We start from the raw sequence: 6,483 nt of genomic DNA, 5'->3' as shown, positions 1-6,483 counted from the left end.
TGGAAGTCTAGGGAGCATCAATTAAGGTCAAGGGAAAGATTTAGGAGGACTAAGAGCAGAGGAGAAGTCAGCAGCAAAATATTGCCAATTAACACAAAAAGTGTACAAGATGTTCATTCTATTTAAGCTAGTTAAATATTGAGATTAGATGTTATGAACTATTAAATAAAATTAAAGCCAAAATGAGCTGCCACACAGGCTACACTTGGCCTTATCATGGCTTATTAGCAGTGCTGAGCATGGACCACCCCACACCCCCCCACAGTAATGCTGCTCCCTCCTGGGGTCTGCCTGGGGTTTAGTCTCCATGCATTGGGCTTCTGGCAAAGCTGGTGGGCAAGTGCCTTGTCCCTCCAAGTCTGAAACAGCTGGCAGTGCATAATAAGCATTGCCTGAACACTTCAAGTGACAGTGTTCTTTCCAGAGCAGCTTTACAATTCCCCCCTTCCACTAATTAGTCCCTCCTAAAAATACATCATCTGCCCTGGAGACCAAGAGTCACAGATCTGGGGTTTTTTTAAGACTACATGATACTTTTATAGGAGGAAAATTTAGTAAATATATGGAAATTGACAAGCTCTCCAAAAAGGTTCTCTAATTTTAAGTGAAGACTGTTCTGCATCACCAGCTGCTTATATGCACTGATTGAAGGTTTAATTGACAAGGGATAATTGCTTATTCTTCCTAATATATGGTGAATTACATTTTTCTCACTCAGCACATTGTGCTGCTGAGAAGCCTGGCAAAAAAAAATGGTGAGTTTGTCAGAATCTGTTTGGAGAGCAGGAGCCACACACACTTTAACAGGAGCAGGTCACTTGTCTACATCAACTGCTTCTGTTCATCCCAAGCCCTGGAGAAAGCCCATGACACCACCCTGAGGGCTGAGCCTCCATGGCACCCCAAAAATAACTCAACTTCTAGTGCTACAGAGGTACCAGCAAATCATCCCTGCTTAAAGATCTGCAATCAAGGGAGGACAGACATGTTCTGAGTGTGCAATAGGACCAGAGCTCAACACTGTCAGAGGGTTTAAATCTTAAGAGTAATCACTACTGAGATGAATGCAAGATTTACTTAAGACCACAAGCATTTAATAATGCTGATAAATATTAGCAAAGGCTGATAATTGCTTTGCAGAAAATCCAGCACAAGGAATGAGTGGAAGGAGGATTCAACTCCTCCCTCCCCCAGTATTTCAAAGTAAAATATGTTGGTCCTTAAAATGCTTCACAGCTCTTTAAACTGGGAAAAGATTTTTCAGGAAGGATTTTGTCAATTTGAGCAGCACATTTGGAAGTGCTTCCAGAAGTCTTGGAGACTAAGTTGGAAGAGGTTCTTATTGGGTGCCCTCAAGTCCAACTGATTCTCCAGTCTCAGCCCAAGTAAAGTGTCTCCCCAGTTCAGCTCCACTGACAGGGTGGTATAAGGTGTTGGCAGAGAGGTCCTGTGCAACATGACAAAAACCTTCCTAGATCAAATATCAACTTCAGTGCTCCAGCAAACACTTCAGGCAAGTGAGGCAGACCATGGCACTACTTCATGGATGCTCTCACAATCCACCCCAGTCCTACTGACTTCAAAGTCTTTGTGTGGCCATCACATTCCAGGAGTGTCTCCAGCTCTATCTTATCAGACAAGAAGCTTCTTTGAAGTCTAAAACAGGTATATTCCAAGGCTCTTCATTTTCTGCAGGTTCCTCCAATTCCAGTGGAACTTAAAATCCTCTTTAACTCTGGCTATGGAGAATAATAGGGCAAGACTGGCAGATAAGCAGTTAAGTCTTCAGTTCCTTTTTCAATTAAGGCTTTCTTGAAAATAACCCATATCATATTAAATGAGCTTAAAATAGTTAATGCTTATTCAGTGAGTTTCACTGGAATTGGTTTGGTTTATATCTAGACAACTCTTCTGATAGGTTAAAAATACAGTATCTCAAAATTAAAACCCACTGGTGGGACCTGCAATCTAGAATTTCCTTCATATTAGTGCCAATACTGATGAAGACATTTCTCGAGCAGCTTTACTTTTGCTAAGAACTCTTAAACAATGGAAAGTGAGTTACATATCCCAAGGTCTAGGGTTCATTTTCCCTTGAGAGGCACCCAAGGGGTCCCCTTGCTGTCCCTCCCACCCCCACATGCACCAGGGATGGCTACTGAGCACACAGGGGTCCAGGTTCACCTCCCTGCCTCACGGTGGGACAGGGCCCACTGTGTGGCCACAAACTGACCAAGTCAAGGTCTTTTTTCTAAATCTGCTTCCAAGTGTGTGCCTCCCACACGGCCACTGGTTGGGTTGCACTTCACAGCTGGACGGTTCTTGGCCACAGTGTGTGCCCCCATTTCCACAGGCTCGTGAAAAGCATCCTGATGCTCAACTCAAACAGCCTCTGCACAGACCTCTTTGGCAGGCAGTAACAGCACACAGCAAAGGGAAACTGCAAGGTGGCAGCCACTGTGAAGTTTTACTCTGGCCTAAGTTCCCCAAATCAAAGCTGGACAAGGAGGAATCAAGGTTGGACACCATCAACTAGACCAGATCTTAAGGTGGAGCAATATTGTCTGAGCAAGTGCCACTGAGAAGTCTCGGGAAAAGGACAAGAAGCAGTAACAAGGCTCAGATAAATAGTCACCTAGGTAAGGGAAAAGGACAGATAAGGTAAAGGGAGGGATGAGTCTAAGAGGAGATGTGGTTCCAAGCAGCAGCAGAAGCCTTAGGAAGCCCTCTAAACCTCCACAACCCCAGGGCTCCTTATCCATGCTCCAGCAGTATTTGCCTGGGTGGAGAGGTGGAACATACCTGCTTCACCACCCCGAGGACAGGCCCTGATATTCAGTGCCAGTGACTTGCCACATCTGCTACAGGCTTTGCAATGACAGGGGAATACAGCACATTACACATCACTCTCACAGGTTTCTGCTACTTAAGGGAGACAAGCAGGGAGTGGTGGAAAGCTGTGAGGGTGGATTGTGTCCTCCAGGCATTTCAAAATCACTGGATGCCCAATTAACACAGCCAGTCAGTGCCAAGAGCCCTCCCAAAGCACTAGGTGCAGATTACTCTGCAAAATACAGACATCAGCTCTGTCTCCATGCAGTTTTCCAGAGGCTCTGCTGCCTCTCACCAAGTGCAGTTGTTTTCTTAACCTAGTGCTGTAGGCTATGGGCTTTGAAGCAATACAACAGAAGAGGGAAAATGAGGATAACCCAAAGAAAACAAACCTGCACTTGCTCTCAAGGAAACTGCTGGCTTGTTCATCAGCCAAGAATTCAGCAGCCATGGCTGTTCAGTTTGGGGTTTGCTGTACTTCCCTGTGAAAGGAGGGACTTTCAGCCTGGATTCACTCTGCATACAAGGCAGGTCACTGACATTGCTGACAGACAGCAAGTAGTGAGAGACACTGAGCACTCCTGCCCATGGAGGCTCTAGAAGAGGACAGTGTGATGGCAAGACAGTGTCACTGCTGCCAGCACAAGATGACAGCAGGGACACAATCCCTGCACACGTCTGCTGGTCTCCACCTGCACCAAGTCCATAGCCCAAGGTGTGCTCCTCCAGACTCCAGCCTCAGGATGGGAGCTCAGTGCTTGTCACAGCCCATCATTATTGCTGTCAGGTAAGGGAGCTCAAAGCCCAGGGCTGGCAGTGGTGACACCACCCCTGTGGTCTTCTCAGCTTCAGCTTAATTATAAGCAAAGGTAAAAGTGAGAGCACAAGGGGAGGCACCTTCCTGCCATGCAGAGCCCAGCCCCTCGAGGTGCAGTGCTTCTGCTGTCAGCTGCTGGATGAAAACAGGCTCCTGTCAGGCTTTGATCCTAGCAGACAGTTCAGCCAATCCTGCTGTCTGGCAAGGAAAACAAGACAGGAGCAGGGGACATCAGGGGAAACAGGAAATTGAAGATGCTTCCTCTGCACTTCAGCGTACAAGAATTATTGAGGTAAGTCAGTAACTTCAGGAGCTCTCCACCTGATCCTCACCAAAATGAGCTTCAATGCACATTTAAGCCAAGGAAATTACCCATGGCTGTTGAACAAGCTCTTGTGGCTCAGAAGACAAGACACCATTAGAGCACAGGCCCATCACTGAGCAGCTTTCCACCTCCCCCATGGCAATGGCTCTTCATGCTGCAGTTATGGGTCACAAGGATGGAAGGTCACATCTCTGGACTAGTCAAGGTGTTTGACACATGAGATGGAAATACACGAGGTGGGTGTTTGGGGACAGCTGTGCTGATGGGCCTCAAGATCTGCTCATTTTGCACCTTAATGGTGCAAGCTGATTTCTGCAGTGACTGGAGAGACAGTAGCTGACAGCACCTAAGAGGCCACTTGAAGATGTGCTGGCCAAGCTCTACCTGATGTGTTTGTCAATGGGGACAGCACGAGGAGCCCGGAGGGGCAGAAAGAAGAGGTTTGGAGGCACTGAGCTCCAGAAAGACATTGGGCTTCTCGTACCTTCTTCACACTACATACTTGGGAAAAAAAAACCCAAAGCAAAGCAGCCTACACAAACAGCAGCAGCACATTTGCAAGCCTGCATGCAGCCTGTGCTGCCATCCTGCCCTACCAGCCCCTACACAGAGACTTTTCAATCCCAACCACCACCACCTAAAGAGAGAAAACACTGGCTTTCTCTCCACCTTCTTGCACTTCCCTAGATTGCATTAACCTCCTTGCTGAAGGAGATGCTGAGCCAAGAGCCAGCTGTGCCCAGCAGCAAGGCCACCAAGGGCAGCAGCTGCTTTGCTGCCACCCCAGTCCCCAGAGCCCGGCAGGAGCTGCCCCAGGTGGCACCAGCACTGCCTCCCAGCAGCACGGGGATGTACACAGGGCTTCAGGAAGGAACAAGCTGCCTCAGACAAACAAGAGAACTTGAATTCCTGCCCAGCAAATCAGCCCCTTGAAAGGGAACTTCCAGATCAGCGTTTATTAACTCTGGGGGGAGATTTTGTTTCCAAGAAACTTTGTCAGCTGCAACAATAAAACAAAACTGCTGGTTTGGCAAAGTTTCTGATTGAAGAGAATTCTAGTGACAGCACAAGTGCTCTGCTGATAATGGAATCATATGTTTGTTTTATAGCTGATGTTATTTGCTGCAGAATATTTATGGCATGTCCAAAACCAATTCTATACATTCAGCACAGCTCAAACCCAGTCAGAAGTTTTGTCAGGAAGTACAGATGTTACCTCCCAGACATCCAAAAAACCAACCCCTCTGCTGCACACACCCCTTCTGCCTGCTACCAGGCCTGCCAAGAGGCACCAGAGCAGGTAGGAACTGCACAAGACTCATCCATGCCCATGAAATCGTGGCAGCTGTGGTGCAACAGCCCTTTGGGGCTGAAGTTGAAGAGGCAGAGGACCCTGTGTCACCTTCCAGATGGACACAGCTAACAGGGCTACCACCACTTCAATGCCTTCAGGCTCCCTCAGCCCCTCCAGCTGCTCAGAGCATCAGCCCAGCTATGGCAGCAACACGAGCCAGAGCCCTCCAGCCACAGCATCACTTTATCCAACACACAGCAAAGCCTTTTGCCAGACAAATCTCACCTGGGGAACCAATTTGAAATTTAGTTTAGCCAGAGGGATGTACAGTGGTCCTGCTGCTATGCAGAAAGCACATAAAAACACTTTTAACAGCGCTGTTTCCTTAAATCAAATCAACATTAGTCCAAACAGCTGCTCTCACAGAAGCTGTTTCTAGGCAGCCTAGTTTATGAGTGTTGTTTTATCTGGCTCAAAGAGTCTTTTTTTAAGCAGCTCTTGCAGTTCGGACTGGAAGCACAAGGCAATTTCCATCTCTGGCCTCCCTTGGTTTGCCTAGCAGATCTTTTAGCAATGCTGCAGGTTACTTGATTGTTGCTAGATCTCCCATTGCCACCTCTGACAAAGAGTGCTGACAGAGACCAACAGCTGTAGGTCAGAGCAAACAGCTGGCAAATGGCTACTAGCATTTCTGTGGAGGAAGCAAGACTATCAAGCCTGAAGTATTTCAGACTGCAAAAGAGCTGACTTGCCTGCTAAACAGGGTGGGTTGGGTTTTTCCTCTCCATTCAGATGGAGAGGGAGTAGAAATCTCATACAGTTGCTTGCTGGAAAGGAACAGCTTTCCAGTCAAGCAAGAGCAGCCCTGCCTGAATTACCAGCAGCCTGACAGCCAGGATATATTGCCTTACTACTTTAAGAACACAGGTCATGAATTTGCAGCTACAACCCATACCTTTAACCATCTAGATCCATAGATCTGACTTTTGTGCATCACCAGAGTCCTTTGATGTGCAAAAGGTGTCTTAACCCTCAGGTGATGGCTCTGACATGGAAGTTCAAGCACAAACCAAGACCATGTTTTTCCATTTAGACAAAGGGCCATGGCACAAGTGGGAGGCACTGTGATGTCTGGAGATCATCTTTGATATGTGTCTACCCTGAACACCTGCATACTGGAGATGTAGAAGTCTCCAGCTCAACTGAGAATTGCAG

The sequence above is a fragment of the Chaetura pelagica genome, unplaced genomic scaffold, assembly GCF_000747805.2.
Source record: "Chaetura pelagica isolate M959 unplaced genomic scaffold, ChaPel_1.0 scaffold428, whole genome shotgun sequence".
NCBI classification, from domain to species: domain Eukaryota; kingdom Metazoa; phylum Chordata; class Aves; order Apodiformes; family Apodidae; genus Chaetura; species Chaetura pelagica.
This window is presented reverse-complemented; position numbering follows the sequence as displayed.